General features: G+C 32.3%; 1 long non-coding RNA gene and 1 pseudogene across 2 annotated transcripts; both read left to right on the top strand.

Moving 5' to 3' along the window:
* The first annotated feature begins 3,629 nt into the window (after positions 1-3,629).
* Positions 3,630-11,466, top strand: LOC136062478 (RING-H2 finger protein ATL47-like; annotated as a pseudogene).
* Positions 11,467-11,600: 134 nt separating this feature from the next.
* On the top strand, positions 11,601-15,384 carry LOC111990356 (uncharacterized). Of its 2 annotated transcripts, XR_010624207.1 has the most exons (4): positions 11,601-11,741; positions 11,982-12,134; positions 14,670-14,722; positions 14,803-15,384. It is a non-coding gene; the product is annotated as an uncharacterized LOC111990356 (long non-coding RNA). The 2 variants fall into 2 exon arrangements; XR_002880637.2 differs by lacking the exon at positions 11,601-11,741 and having other exon boundaries at positions 11,748-12,134.
* Positions 15,385-17,421: the final 2,037 nt, after the last annotated feature.

A 17,421-nucleotide genomic window follows, 5' to 3' on the forward strand; every position in this document is an offset into this window, starting at 1 on the left:
AGCATCACTCTCAATTCTGAGGTTCATATTAGGTGGGTTATTCCTAAATAGACGTTCGGCCCAGGCAACAATGGCCTCACCTTCCAACAAAGAAGTTTTCTAAGCAAAATTTATTGCATTTTCTTAGCAAAACCCAGCACTAATAGGAAACTGGTTCTGGTCCCTAAGGATAAAACCCGTTCCGAGAAAAGACGTAGGTGTGCGCCTTCTCATTGCTACATCAACAGACAAGTTAAAATCTATTGTAAAATCAAGTTCCCTAACTACCTCCTTCAAATAAATTGGATTACCTACACAATGAGTTTTCCCAAAGTTATTTTCCTAAAAGTGAGTCTACATGCAAAACCCCATTTGTCAAAAGCTTCAAAATAATCAAATGCAAAAATATACAAAGCAATCATAACACAATTCTCACAAAGCAATGGAAACAAGGACAAACCAAAATTTTACATAATAAAAAAAATTTACATTATATTTTTAAGTAATTCACTAAACCACTTTTTTAGTTTTCTATAACTATTGAACATTCTGTAAACCAAGCCACCATATTAGCCTTTCAGAGGAGTGAATTCTATAAATAGTGACAGTTCTGCTAATAGTACAAGAAAACAAGAACCTAGATCAACAAACATTAAAAGCAGCTTTATGATATTAACAAAACCAAAAGGAAATATCACAACATGCAAATTTTTCACAACACTATTATAATAATCACAACCCTCCTTAAAAGCATAGACTACCAATAGAGCCTAGTTTCCTATCTTTGTGAGATGTGATTGCCTTACAAATAACATGGAACCCTTTTCCTATTATACTCTCTCCAAGTATAAAATGTAGCAGAAATTTTTTTAACTAAAGCAGCACACTTGAATCTAGATCCCAAGTATATATACATGTGTGTGCGCATGTGTGAGAGTAAGTCTGCTAGAAACAAATAACATAAATTAAATTAAATCATCACTGGGCCAATTACACTCAACAAGGAAAGAATAGACTCGCAAATAAACACCATTGGGAAGAATAGACACTATACTTCATATTAGACAGACTATATGCCATCATGAGTTTCATCTAAAATATAGGGAATACAGTTAGGAAATAAGCTTGACATTGATGACACATCAATTTTAAAGAAATTGCTAGAGACACCAAAAAATTGCCAAATATTTCACACTCAGTGCATTGGCAATACTCCAATTTTAAAGTTCTTAAATCTAGGAAAAACTTCCCAACATCTCAAAAGGAAGGCAATTCACTCAAAGAAGTTGGACATATTAGAAGAGAAATTACTAATGAAAGAATTAGTAAAGAACATGCAATCCAATCTATTACATTTTCAAAATATGTAAAAATAATAAAAGAAAAGTTACCTTTTAACATGTAAGCTTTCCTTGGTGTTGTTGTTTCTGCGACTGAGTTTGGGAATTGCAATTGTTGTTGCTATTTCTACATTTGGTATAGGCTTTGCAATGCGAGAACCTAAAGTTTTGGGATAATGTACGAAATCGGAACCTAATCTCAATAGAATGTCAAGAACCTAAAAAGAAATGAACAAGAAGCAAAAATTAATATAGTAGAAGCAAAGAATAATCAACGAAAAAGAAAAGAACAAAAAAAATTAAGCATACAGTCAAATTTGAATTCCTCATCGAGTTGCTCTTTCAATTTCCTTTTTTTGCTCTTCAATTTCTTTTAGGGATTTCTTTGTCAGATTCTTTAGGGCAAAAAATGGTACTTGAATATATTTGTATATAATAAGACTTGCATTTGGGTTGGGCTTTCCGTGGATTGGGTTATCAGATTTTCGGCTGAAACTCTTAAAAGTGAGGTATCAGCTTAAGTTTTAGGGCATGTTGGTAGCATTTAAGTATTGTTATTCAAAATTATTTGAAAAATGTGGTTTAAAAAGTGTTGTGAAAAATTGTGTTTAAAGTATTCATAATGCAAAAAATTTGTTTGGTACCATATTTCAAATAATATATTTTAAAATGTGAAAAAACATAATTGTGTGTTTAGTATGTGTATATGTTTTTTATTTATTTTTTTTTTAAATTAATGCATATAGTAAATGTATTATTATTTTATTTGAAGAGAGAGAAAGTTCCCTCATTTTATTTGATGAGTCCTACAATTCTTAACATATTTATAAAAGTGTCATTAACTAATGTTATTTGAAAACTTAAAACTAGTAGGAGTTCTCTAAATTCAATGTTCAAACACCTTAAAATGAAAAACATAACTCAAATACTCCTAAATGAAATTTCCTACCAAATATGTTTTTTTGGGCCCACAGTTTTTAGTATTTAAATACTAAAAACTGTTGTTTTGAATCATTTACCAAGCAGGCCCTTAACTTTTAACTTTAATATACAGCTTTTTAAAACCTCATTTTTTTTTAAAGATATAAGTATACTTAAGCACACTTGCATAAAAAATAAAATAAAAATAAAAAAATTCAATAAAAAGCTAAATAAGTTATTCCAAAACAGTCTAAATCTCACACACACCCTTGGATTTGGGCTTAAAATTTTAAATCACACACACCCATATGTCTATTTTTTGTTAGATTTTGTTTTTGATAATTAAAAAAAAATTTATTTAAAGTCATAAAAAATAGTCACCCAAGTATATTGGAAGGCAGGGAACCAAAACAATTAAATACACAAATTCCAAGTTTCCATCAAATCATAGACCGAAAAAATAAAATAACTTCCTATGATAGGAGAGCATACCTTAGACCAAATCACCAAGTGACATCTTGAATCATCTCTCAGACCACCCCAAAGAAAATTTCGTTGAAGCTATTCTATACTAGTTTGATCATCACTATATTAGAGGACTTTAGGAGGAGAATACTTAAGGTCAAATGTGGAAGTAGCAGTAACAATAATTTTGACACAGTAACTTGGCCAATGTTATGTAACGAACTCAGCTCTAATGCAAGAACGGTTAACAATTAGATGAACTGTAAGTTTATATGTTTGTAATAAATTAGATGAACCGTAAGTTTATATGCAAAAAGTCTTATTGCAATGAAATTTTTTGTTGCAATAAATTTCAAAATGTTGCAATCTATTTAAATGAAAAAAAAAAAAAAATTTGTTGCCAATTGTTGCAATAATGTATGTGGCAATAGACTATTGTAACAAAAATTTCGTTGCAATAAAATCGCTCGATTATGCATAAATGTATTCATTTACTAAATATGTGTCCTAGCTGTTGATGGGGGCTCTGACGAGATGCACACCTACGTCTTATCTTGGAATCAATTTTACTCTTAGGGACCAAAACCAGTTACCCGTTTGTGCTGCTATCTCCTTGTAAAATGCAATAGAGTTTGTTTAGAAAAGTTCTTTTTTGGAATGTGAGGCCATTATTGCATGGGCCAAACGTTTATTTAGTAATGACCCACTTATTAAAGACTTCAGAATTGAGAGTGATGCAAAAAGTATTGTTAATTTTTTTAATTGATTAAGCTAGCAATGGTGTTAATCTATAGATTTCAAAAGAAATTTTGTTGTTACTTATAATTAAAGGTTATATGGATAAATGGGGAACTCAATGAAATTGCACATAGCCTTGCACAGTATGCTTGTGAACGTCAAAGGCTAGATAATTTTAATCATAACATGGAGACTGCCTTTGAAACAACGAGAAGGGAAGAAGTGTGGTATTATGAAAATAGTTTTTCAGCTAGTTTGATCGTCACTATATTAGAGGACTTTAGGAAGAGAATGCTCAAGGTCAAATGTGAAAGTAGCAGTAACAACAATTTTGACATAGTAACTTGGCCAATGTTACATAACAGACTTAGCTCTAATGCAAGAACGGTTAACAATTAGATGAACTGTAAGTTTATGTGTTTTTTTTTTTTTTTTCAAATTTTTATTGTAAATTTAAGTCTGACCATAATTGAGAAAGTAATAAGTTCATTTGTACTACAATTTGGGGATGAGGAATTATTTGGCCCATGGTATGAAATGGAAGGTTTGCCACCTTTTACAATAATGTTATCTTAAGTGAAAATTTAAAGTTACATGTTGTTAACATATTTTCATATTTACAGTGTTGAATACCATATAATACAACAACATATTTGACATTAGAAGAGTTGTGAGTCATTCTCAACAAAATAAATTAATACATAATAAATAACTATGTATATCTTATTGAGCTGTTCTAGACACTTTCAAGCTTCTATTCTATCGTTGGTTTTCTTCCTTATAATACTATGGTCTTTCTATTTTTACTTGAGTACATAATGTTTTTTTGATGAAATATAACATTAAAAACTTAAGGTACCTACATAACGTTCTTAACCATAAAATATAATATCAAGTAAAGGGAGCTCTATCATGATCTTAGTACAACTGAACATGAGTTAAAAATGCCAATTTCTCCCCTACAACACCAAAAACATCAGGCTAAACTTTTAATGGCTCGCCTACTTCTTAGAATTTCTCATTTTATAAGTACTCCAATTTATTTGGAGGGGGTGGTCAGAGAACCCAACTTTACAAGGTTTTTTAACCTATCTATTGATGGGGCTCTGAGGAAGCGCACACCTACATCTTATCTTGGAACTGGTTTTGTCCTTAGTGACCAAAACCAGTTACCTGCTTTCACCGGTTTCTCCCAGGAAAATGCAATAGAGTTTGTTTAGAAAAGTTCTTTGTTAGAAGGTGAGGCCATTATTGCTTAGGCCAAAAGTTTACTTAGTAATGACCTACCTATTAAAGACTTCATGAGAGTGATGGTAAAAGTGTTGTTAATTTTTTAATTGATGAAGATGGTTGCAATGATGTTAATATGATAGATTTCAAAAGAAATTTTGTTGTTCCTCACAATTAAAGGTTATATGGATAAATGGAGAACTCAACGGAATTGCACATTGCCTTGCACAATATGCTTGTGAACGTCAAAGGTTGGAAAGTCTTAATCATAATATGGAGACTGCCTCTGAAACAACGAGGAAGGAAGAAGTGTGGTATTACAAAAATGGTTTTTCAACTAGTTTGATCATCACTATAAGAAGAATATTTAAGGTCAAATGTTGAAGTAGCAATAACAATAATTTTCACACAATAACTTGGCCAATGTTACTTAATGACCTCAACTCCAACGCAAGAATTGTTAGCAATTAGATGAACTGTAAGTTTATATGTTTGATATTTTTTAAAAATTATTTATTGATGGATATAGTTTCATATTTTTTAATTTTTTTTTTTGTAAATTTAACTCAAGTCATAACTGACAAAGTAATTAGTTCATTTGTACTACAATTTTGGGATGACGAATTATCTGACCCGTGGTATGAAATGGAAGATGTGCCACCTTTTACAATAATGTTATCTTAAGTGAAAATTTAACATTACCTGTTTTTAACATATTTTCATATTGACAATATTGATATCATATAATACAACAACATATTCAATGGTAGAAGAGCTATGAGTCATTCTCAACAAAATAAATTAATACATAATTAATAACTATGTACATTGATATATTTTTTTTTTATTATAAATGTTTTAGTTTTTAACTGTTTAAGCTTATTGAGCTGTTTCAGACACTTTCAAGGTTCTATTCTATTGTAGGTTTTTTTCCTCATAATACTATGGTCTTTCTGTTTTTACTTGAGTCTATAATGTTCTTTTGATGAAATGTAACATTAAGAACTTGTGGTGCGCATGTTATACTATAGTATAGTATAGTATAGTATATTAGTTTGTAGGGCAGTTAGCGTTTTATTAATATAATATCAAATAAAGGGGACTTTATCGTGATGTTGGTATGTCTGAATATGTCTTAAAAAGTTCAATCCCTCCCTTACGACACCAAAAAAACCAGGCTGAACTTCTAATAGCCTGCCCGTTTCTCAAAATTTCTCATTTTGTAGGTACTCCAATTTATTTGGAGGAGGCAGTTAGAAAACCTAGCTTTACAAGTTCTTTTAACCTATCTATTAATGGGCTATGAGGAGGTGCACACTTACATCTTATCTCGGAACTAGTGTTGTCCTTAGGGTACAAAACCAAATACCTGTTTATTCCGATTTCTCCTAGAAAAATGCAATAGAGTTTGTTCAAAAAAGTTATTTGTTGGAAGGAGAGGTCATTATTGCTTGGGCCAAATGTTTATTTAGTAATGACCCACCTATTAAAAATTTTAGAATTTAGAGTGATGCTAAAAGTATTGTTAATTTTTTAATTGATGAAGATGGTTGCAATGATGTTAATCTAATAGATTTCAAAAGAAATTTTGTTGTTCCTCACAATTTAAAGATTATATGGATAAATAGGGAACTCAATGGAATTGCACATAGCCATGCACAATATGCTTTTGCATGTGAAAGGCTGGAAAGTCTTAATCATACCATGGAGATTGCCTTTGAAACAACGAGGAGGGAAGAAGTGTGTATTATGAAAGTGGTTTTTCCATTGGTTTGATCGTTACTATATTAGAGGATTTTAGAAGGAGAATTTTTAAGGTCAAATGTGGAAGTAGAAGTAACAACAATTTTGATACAGTAACTTGGCCAATGTTACTTGATGGCTTCAGCTCCAACGTAAGACTTGTTAACAATTAAATGAACCGTAAGTTTATATGTTTGCTATTTTTTTTAAAATTATTTATATGATGGATATAGTTTCTTATTTTTTAATTTTTAATTTTCTTTGCAAATTTAATTTAGGCCATAATTTACAAAGTAATCAGTTCATTTGTACTACGATTTTGGAATGTTGAATTATCTGGCTCGTGGTATGAAATGGAAGGTGTGCCACCTTTTACAATAGTGTTCTAGTGAAAATTTAAAATTACCTGTTTTTAAAATATTTTCATATTGACAATGTTGTCATATAATACAACAACATATTCAACGTTAGGAGAGTTATGAGTTGTTCTCAATAAAATAAATTAATACATAATAAATAACTATGTATATTGATATTATTATTATTGTTATAAATGTTTTAGTTTTCAACTATTTAAGCTTATTGAGTTGTTCCAGACACTTCCAAGGTTCTATCCTATGGTAAGTTTTCTTCCTCATAATACTATGTTCTTTTTATTTTTACTTGAGTCCATAATGTTCTTGTAATGAAATGTTATGTTAAGAACTTGTGTACCTACATAATGTTCTTAACCATAATATTAATTTTTTGTTGCATGTTATCTAGTTTGATTTAAGAATATAATGTTCTTAACCATAATATTATTATTATTATTATTATTTTGCATGTCATCTAGGTTGATTTAAGAAATTAGTTGAAGAAGGTGATAAAGGTGATTGAAGTATGTATATAATTAATTTCTTCTTATTTGAATTTCATCAATATTTTGTTTACAAGGTGGAAGAGGCATGTATATAATTAATTTCTTCTACAGGAATTAGGAATACGTCTACACAACTACCTAGAGCCGAAGAAGGAAGAAAGAATGAAAGCTCTTGGCCAAGCATGTTAACACATCATTGACTACAAGAATGTGGGTTTTAAATTTTTTTTTTTAATTATACACATGTTTTTTATTATGATTTTGTTATTATTGTTTTTTTATTTTTAAATTTAGGGCAAGCTTGTCTTACTAACAAAGTATGATCTGTTTTATAAACTGGGAAGCATGGGTGCACTATTTTGGTTGACACACTAGCGTTGAACTCGGTGGGATGCGTTGTGCGGCCTAGACACAATTGCACATGCATCCCCTGACCATTTTTTTTTTGACGCAACTTGATACAGTCTGAAATGGTACCCAATACGACCTGATATGTGTCGACATATTTATGAAAAAAAGTTAATTATGTGAAAAAGAAGACTTTTGACTTGAGAGCTAGGAAGTACGGGCGTGGATTTGAGTTTGGGTGAGATGTGGCTACACGACAATTTTTGAAAACGTAGGACACAAGTGCGATAGGATTGAAAATGTAGCCGCATCTCGGAACGTATGACACAAGTGCTACGTTTTCAATTTTTTCTATATATTTTTATTAATTATTAAATCAGATAGTATCGAACCGCATTAGTAAAAAAATCGTCAGGGGATGCGCGTACAGTCGTACAACCTGTTCAACCAAATTTGGTGTGGCTACGTTGACAAAAATGGCGCCCCGTGCTTCCTTGCATATGAGTGAACATGTCCTTGCACAATTTTAACAATAGTTTGAAAAATATAATATCAACCCACATATACCATAAAGATACCAAATTCATAATCCCCTTAATTTAACTAAGTCAAAAATACTGTCAACAACCCAAGTGACTTTACTAGCAACAGATTGTTTGGCATTCTGTACCTCAAATAAGAAAAAAAATAATGTCAATAACATCAAACAATTAAACCATGACAAGGGCCTTATTTTTGCCTTATTTTTGAGCTATAGATACTTGCTGGTTCATGACCCTGCACAATCAATTTCATCTATGACTAATACCTTAGAAGTTAGCACATATATAAGCTTATATCAAATCATGATTCCACCTTCATCTTGTCTAGCTACATCCTCATATGAAACCCATCCTTCACAGGTGCGGCAAGATACGTTCATTAATTAATTATTAGATAAATTTTTATTTATATTTTCTATATATTTATCTAAGGCCCCCAAATAAAAAAGGCCCCCCCTTATAAAAAAAGAAAAAAAATCTATATATTTTATTTTATTTTTTAAAAATTCAATCATTTTATTGATCAATAGAATGCATTAAAAATGCCCTATTGTATCCTAAAGTACAAAAGATTAAAAAAGCCCCATTGTATCACTATTTCAAAATTTATATTTTAATCTACACACTACCACTACACATACAGTTGACAGCAATGACAGGAAAGCACGCAAGCACTACCATGGCCACACCACATCTTATAGTTGGCTGGCTGGCCAACACACACTAACCCACGACCCACACTCAATCTCAATGTATACTTGTAGCAGAGGCACACACCCACTGCACTGTATATGTATCTTTTAGACTTTTACTTTATTAATTATTATAAGTTATCACACCAATTAATAATTTGATGTATATCATATCATCTCATTTATATTATAGTGATACTAATTTATTGTACTTAGTTATGCAAATAGATGAAAATACTCCAATAAATGTATTTAATTATTTAAAAAGGCTAGATTCTATTCCAAATGCATATATTGCTTATAAAATATCACTACATTTGCATTTGCAGAAAAAAGTTTTTCAAAACTAAAAGTAATAAAATTTTATTTAAGGTTTACTATGTCACAAGAAAAATTAAATGGAATAATCATATTATCAATTGGAAAAAAAATGTTAGAGGAACTTATAAACAAAAACTTGACTAATAACTTTGAAACTCAAAAAGAAGGAAAAAATAGATTTTAAATTAAAAAAAATTAATAAATATTTAAATATAAAAAAGGCCACTTAAAATTTTCATCTAACGCCCAAAGTTGTTGGGCCGGCCCTGCACATGGTTACTGTCTAATTCAACTTGCCCCCTTTACGGAGGAAACCTTTACACACCTGGGCCGGACTTTACATTGAAAACCCAGTTTTTGATTTAAGGACCCAAGGGAAGAAGATGGGTTTTCAAGCAATGGGGCAAAGTAGGTTTCTTTCTGGTAAAAAACCTGCAGAAAATGCCATTGTTAGTGAAAAGAGGGTATTTTATGTGAGACTTGGCAAATTTAGAAGTGGAGTAGGAGTTGTAGTGGAGAAAGGAGTGGGAGTGGGAGTGGGAGAGAGTAGTAGTTTGGATGCATGAAGGGCTGCAAGTTGCTCTATGTGCCAATAGAGTTGGTGGTAGTATGAGAATTGTGAAAGGGAGAGGTGGACAAAATGGGACTTCCATAATTTATGGGGATAGTGAGGGGAAAAAGATTAACATCGGAAGTAAAGGTGTAGTTTTTCTGTTTCTAAGATCTGGCAATGGTCCAAGTAGAGTAAATTCACAAGTTCTGCAGAAACCCATATGGGTGGTACTGGTACATCTTCCATGAAGGTATTCAATGTGCTTTTTACTTTTTTGCATTATGTCAAATTGTCAATAGATCTATTTCTCAAAAGCTTTTTCTCTCAGTTTTTTCCTTCTTTTCTTAATGAATGGTTAATTCCTTTTACCTAAATGCTAAATTATGTGAATGGTGCTCATTTTTTTGAACTTCTGGCAAATGCTCTTGCACTTTATCTTTTTCAGTAGAATTCCTTACTCCATACATCTACAATTTGATGCTTTGCTCCTCCTTCGTACCTTCTTTGGGGGCAAAAGTTAGGAATATTGGGTATCCAATTCAATTAATAGACATTGTTGTATTTTAACAAACTGACAAATAATGTTTTCCTTTTAATAACAACTAGATTTAATACAGCCATGTGTTTGAATATAATTAGAAAAACTATTGGAATATTTTTAAGTAAAAAAAAAAAAAAAGCATTTAGATTATTCTGTCAAGATCAGATCATAGTAGCTTCTCTCAATTTGTTGATAAACCAATGTATGGTGTTTCAAGCAATAAGAGATAGTAATCCTTATTCAAGTAGCTTTCAGTTAACTCAACAGGTAAAGTCTTTGATCCTTCACTATGGAACATGTGTTTGAATACTACCCTACCTACATACAAATAAAATAAATTCCATAGTTGAATTAATGTCACTTTATCGTTGAGAAGTAGTGACAAAACTCAGAAGCTATGCATATGAAGCCCCCAAGATCATCAGCATCCAGTGATGCAAAATGCTTTTAATCCATTTTAGCTTTTATTGTATTACCAAATCCACAAATAGATTCCCACATTTGGTTGAGAAGTGATAAAGTGACAAACTCAGAAGCTATGTATATGAAGCCCCTAAGATCATTAGCATCCGGAAATGCAAAATGCCTTTAATCCATTTTAGCTATTATTGTAACACCAAATCCACAAATACCACATCTGGTGAAGCATATAACAAAAATTTTTGCATCATGCTGCAATGCAAAATAAAATTTATTTTCTCTCTACTGCCACCAAAAAGTACAATAACATGGTTTTTATTTTTATTTTTTATGTGTCTAAAACATAGTATTATTTTAATGAGAATGAGATTTAGGTTGTGTTGTTAAAGTTGTTATAAAATAAAAGTACATTGTGATCCCTGCAGGGACTGCTTTGAGGTTTTCATATGCCTAAACCTGCAATATTCTAATGCCAATCACAATACATGCCCTTTTGGAACTCTGGAGTAATATTGCTTCTCAACTTTCTTCAGGTGGAAGTTTTATTATGTGTGTGCATAAGTCTGCTTGATTCACCCTTGACAACAACCTTTTCTACGGTTATTATATTGAACTGGATCTCAAGGACAACCAAGCAGGTATATATGTCATTATTGTGTAACTTTACATGTATAATTTTGTATCAAGTGTTAAAAGTTAAAACTAACTGTAAACTGTGGTTGTTTGCAGCTTCTAGGTTATGATATCAAGGAATTGCTACAAGCAACCTGATATGGATTTTCATTGCACCTGGAGTTTGTTCAGGCTACCTTCTAGGTTTATTAACCACAGAACCATACAGGCTGCCTTTATTACTTCTTTCATAATCTATCACTTCATAATTGGTGTGAGTGAACCAAGTGATTCTCTGTCCTCGTTTCTGTCAAAAAGCATAGAATGCAATGTCCATTTTTTCTTTTTTTGCTTTTGTAGTTTCGATTATTCCCTGTAATCTTGTACAAGTTGGTTCCTTTTGTAAGAGTTTTATATAACATGCATTTACGTGGGTAAGCATCCTTTCCATCTCACACCCTTTCCGTCTCTCTCACTGTCACTCCTCTGCCATGACTCACACAGTCAGCTACTCTCTCTCTTTCTTAGCCTATTTAGGGTTTTTTTTTTTTTTTTTCCCTCTCCTCTCATTCTACTCTTCCCTTAGTCTCACCCTACGAGATTTCTTTTCTTTTTATTTATGACATCACCTGACTAAGTTAGAATTACTGATAAAATATCTAATCTTATTGTAGGGATTTTCATGTGTTGTGATGAACAACCAAACGATGATGGAGTTTTTTGTGTCTCATCAAGTACAGAATTCAGTTCTCTTCTTCAGGTAACCCTACCGTTCAGAATTCAGATCATTGGCAGATGGAATTCCCAGCCCAAAATTTTCAGAAAGTGTAAGTTCTCCTAAAACTATGATTCTAACAATACAAAGCAATCAGTAGAATGGCATTTCATAGCAGCATTAGAAAAGAAGTCTCAATAGTTCATTTAATAATCGTAGTAAGAGTTGTAAAACTTTCTAGGTTGTCAACTTTCAAGCTGACTGCAACAAAATTGACAGTAGTAGTAATGGTTTGGGACTTATTGAGTAGTCTATTGATTATCATTAGCTGCAGTTTATAGTCAGTATATAGCCATTATATAATGACTATAAAAATGCTACTATTCTTAACGGAAAGAACATTGTGGGGAAGGGGGATGAATCACTAATCATGTGATCGGTTTTTTTTTCCTTCTAAAAATGCAAGCTTGTTACTTATTTACCATAATACTAAGAATGTCCACTGCAGTTAATAAAGAGACCATAAAAAGAAAAAGTGGGGAAGACGTGGGGGGCACATAATAGAATTTGGAAAAATGATTATGAAAATAGGGAAAGACTATCTATGCAAAATGGAACTTAACGAAGAACTCACTGTGACTTGGATGAAGTAAACTAAAATAGTTTCCAACTTGCTTTCCTTAGCAAGCATCTTAGACAAATTATAACCTCATTGCAAATTCTGTCAAAAGGAGTTTATCAGAGATCTGGGGTTCGAGGGATACTCCAGTAGTTCCAGCACCTCTTGTAGTGCCTTGGAATTGGGGATTGAACCCCACCAGCCCCCTCCCCCTATTTACCTGTATATAAAAAAGAAAAAGAAAAATGGAAGGCTGATCAGAGAGATGCTGCATAATCGGGATGCATATTATGTTATTGAATCCAAAATATTTAATGCAAGATTTAGGTAAACTTAGCCATTGGAGATGCACGGATGAGCGTGAGCCCAACAGAAAGTAGAAAAAAAGAAAAAAAAAAAATCATTGAGGCTGCTTGTTTTTACACAGGGCCACAAATTCTGTTGACACATCATAAATAAGAACTTCAGATTTTTAAACTTGACCAAAATTTTAAGTGCTGAATTATGCTTTGAATTATTTTATGCATCAAAATTTGATGGAAACTTGAAGTTATATTGTAAAGCAAGAGAGTGTAAGAGGTTCTACTCTCAAAATTACGCTGAAAATAAAACAAACTTTGTTACTCCTATAATAATCCTTTCAGAGAATTTTAGAGCTAGCTTGTGTGCTTTTTATGTCTCTTCTTCTATATTTCTGTATCCTACTGTGGTCATAACTCTTACCTTTTTTTTCATATGTTCCTTTGCTGTTGTCTAAAAACAAGTCAAGCAAATACTACAGATGGCAGAAATTCTTAGAATTAAGTTTAAATGGAAAAATGGGGTTAAGAGGGATATCCCAGTGGTTCCAGTACCTCTAGTGGTTCTGGGCACTGGGGTTTGAACCCTACTGGCCCTTTTTACCTAGCCAACAAAATATGTTTAAAAGGAAAAATATCAGGGCAGAAACTTAAAATTTTTTATATCTGAGCAACTGCAAAATGCTCTAACTCTCTAAGTACTTAAGAGGCACCATCACTTCTATAGAAGCATTCATCTTAGACTTTTAGGGTGCGTTTGGATACCACTTATTTTGCTAAAAACTGAAAACAATAAAAAAATAATAAAAAAGTTACTGTTCAGTGTTCGTGCATGGGTTACTGTTCATTTGCCTTAATGCACTGTTCATGTCCACTGTTCATGTCCCATGGACAGTGCAAGAGGCGCTGGTCAGTAAAAAAAAAAAAAAAGAAGAAGAAGAAGAAGAAACGCAAAACGTGGACGTGGACGTGGAATCCAAAATAATAATATCTAAGTCTCACGTTACGATAACCATAGCGGAAGATTAAAAATTAATAATAAAAAAAATAAATAAATAAAAACCTAGAAGGAAAAAAGAGAATTCAAATAAAGGGTACGAAAATCATGTCCTCTTGCTTCATGGCCAAGATTGACTTTAAATTATTTTTTGTTTTTCAAATAATTTGCAATTGCTTGAATGTGAATTGAGTTAAGAATGAAAAATGTGAACTTTGAAATACTTCTGGGATGCAATGTTTATGGATACTTGTGCATTTTGATGTATTTTTGTAATTATTTTTGTTTTAATACCAAGTAGACAATAAATAGTTTTGGGCTTGATGATTTACTGGAATCTTCAATGGTTGTTGATATGAATAGGTGCTTTTCAATGATTTGATTTTTTTTTTTTTTTTTTTTTTTTAATGAGCTTTTGAATCTGGGTGTTGTTATATGAGATTGTTGCTCTAGGCATTCTTATATTTAAATTCCTTTTTTTATTTTTTATTTTTTTATATATGTTACTTTTAATTTCATGGCAGCTTATTGACTTTTAGTTCAGGGATCATTTTACTTTCAAACTAAGGCTGCTTGGGCCTTCTTTATCTTTGGAGATTCACTGGTTGACAATGGCAACAATAATTACTTGCCAACAAAATTGACTTTGTGCCCATGGACAGAAGCTGTACAAAATTTCTGGTTTTATAAACATTGTTAAGATATAACCAGATGCTTATCCTGCACTTGCAGCTGGCATATCTGATGGAGAACAAGGAATTATAAGTTCATAACTGTTGCATTTGGTGAGTTCTAATCCCTTGCAATTACTTGTAGACGTTTTATCTTTGTTTTCATAATTAATATGCCTTGTTTTTTGGGATAGGTTACAAAATCCCAGGCTTCTATTACTCTTGCAACTAGTGAGGCTTCTGACATATTAAGTGGGTAATTTGCATGGATTGAAGCAGAATCAATGATAGGAAATGTTGTTGCTGTGCATACTGCTTCAGTAGCTGAAGTTGAGAAAGATCAGTCCAAGTTTTAAAATGGAGCTTTCCTTTGAGAGGAAAAAGATTTGATGCTGTGGAGAAAAGTGCTGAAGAGGCAAGGCATGAATTTCGTATTTCAAAGAGAAAAAAAAATGTAAATAATCATAATCATCAGCAAATGTGATAGGTTTTGATATGTGTATTGGTCACATAGTGTGTTAGCAATTGTTTCCTTTTAACAATGAAGAGTAGTCTATCTCAGTGGATAGTTTGGTGATTGGCAACAACAATACATTAGCTGCTAGTAAACTTGATTTGTAATAAAGTTTCCCTGTGACCATATGCTTATTCTTATAAACCTTTGGGCCTTCAAAGCATTACGGTAGAAGTCAGTATTTTCCAAGATACTGACCTTGTTTGGGAACCTGATCTGTAAAATTTCACATGATTAAGAAGCAATGTCCTTCAATGTATCATTTCTGGAGGCCCATTTTTTATGATCATGCTGGAGCATTAGCCAAGGTTTAGCCCAATTCCTATTGCTCAGATTTGAGTGGACTCTGAACCATGCCCACTCATCTACCTGAAAAAAATATATATATAATGGAATATTATATCAAATTCTGACAGACAAAATATATAGAAATAAATCGTAAGGGTAGCTGTAATTGATCTTTTTCCTTTAGCTTCTTCAGTTCTCTAGCCCCTCATTGTGAAAGCAAAGGGAATAATTAATACTTGGAAGGGGCAGCGCCTGCACTAGTAAATTCATATGACACATTTATTGAGTTTGACATTTTTTTTATTCATTTATTAATCACTAATGTGAAAAGAGTGTTCTCCAGGAAGAGGGTTCATTTAAGCTTTTAGCTAAATGTAAACAACAGATCATTCCTGCAATTTTAAGTTGTTTTGCAGTAGACTAATAAACTCAAGGCAACATCTAGGACCTCGCTTGGCTTAACTGAGCTTTTTCACATATTACAGGATATCACACTAAGAGTCTAAGATGAATAGTTCTATAGAAGTGATGGTGCCTCTTAAGTACTTAGAGCATTTTGGCAGTTACTCAGATATAGAGAATTTTAAGTTTCTGCCATGATATTTTTCCTTTTAAACATATTTTTTTTGGCTAGGTAAAAAGGGCCAGTAGGGTTCAAACCCCAGTGCCCAGAACCACTAGAGGTGCTGGAACCACTGGGATATCCCTCTAAACCCATTCTTCCATTTAAACTTAATTCTAAGCATTTCTGCCATCTGTAGTATTTGCTTGATTTGTTTTTAGACGACAGTAAAGGAACATATGAAAAAAAGGTAGAGTTATGACCACAATAGGATACAGAAATATAGAAGAAGAGACATAAAAAGCACACAAGCTAGCCCTAAAATTCTCTGAAAGGATTATAATAGGACTAACAAAGTTTGTTTTATATTCAGTGTAATGTTGAGAGTAGAACCTCTTACACTCTCTTGCTTTACAATATGGTAATATAACTTCAAGTTTCCATCAAATTTTGATGCATAAAATAATTCAAAACGTAATTCAGCACTTAGAATTTTGGTCAAGGTTAAAAATCTGGAGTTCTTATTTATGATGTGTCAACAGAATTTGTAGTCCTGTGAAAAAACAAGCAACCTCAATGATTTTCTTTTTCTTTTTTCTACTCTCTGTTGGGCTCACGCTCATCCATGCATCTCCATTGGCTAAGTTTACCTTAATCTTGTATTAAATATTTTGGATTCAATAACGTAATATGCATCCTGATTATGCAGCAGCTCTCTGAGATACAGGTAAAATAGGGGGAGGGGCTGGTGGGGTTCAAACCCCAATTCCAAGGCACTACAAGAGGTGCTGGAACTACCCCTCGAACCCCAGCTCTCTGATAAACTTCTTTTGACAGAATTTGCAATGAGGTTATAATTTGTCTTAAGATGCTTGCTAAGGAAAGCAAGTTGGAAACTATTTTAGTTTACTTCATCCAAGTCACTATGAGTTCTTAGTTAAGTTCCATTTTGCATGGATAGTCTTTCCCTATTTTCAGAATCATTTTTCCAACTTCTATTATTTTCCCCCAAACACCACCCCCCCCCCCCCCCTCTTCCCCCCTTTTTCTTTTTATGGTCTCTTTTTTTAACTGCAGTGTACATTCTTAGCATTATGGTAAATAAGTAACAAGCTTGCATTTTTAGAAATAAAAACCGATCACATGATTAATGATTCATCCCCCTTCCCCACAATGTTCTTTCTGTTAAGAATATTAGTACTCTCTAGAGCTTAAATAATTGTATAAAGTTTCAAATCTTGATCCGGTTCAACTTTGGCAGCCCCAGAAACAAGGTATTCCATATACTAAAATGGTAATAACTGCAGCTGCTAGAATAGTATTATTGGTTTCACTATCAGTAGATGTCCATGAACATGAGACACATTAGACCTTTTCCAACACAAACTATTATAAATTTCATTCTTTAATAACTACTACTAATACTAGATTTTAAGTTTAAGCAATGGC

This window comes from Quercus suber, unplaced genomic scaffold, assembly GCF_002906115.3.
Source record: "Quercus suber isolate HL8 unplaced genomic scaffold, Cork oak 2.0 scaffold_418, whole genome shotgun sequence".
Classification (NCBI taxonomy): Eukaryota; Viridiplantae; Streptophyta; class Magnoliopsida; order Fagales; family Fagaceae; genus Quercus; species Quercus suber.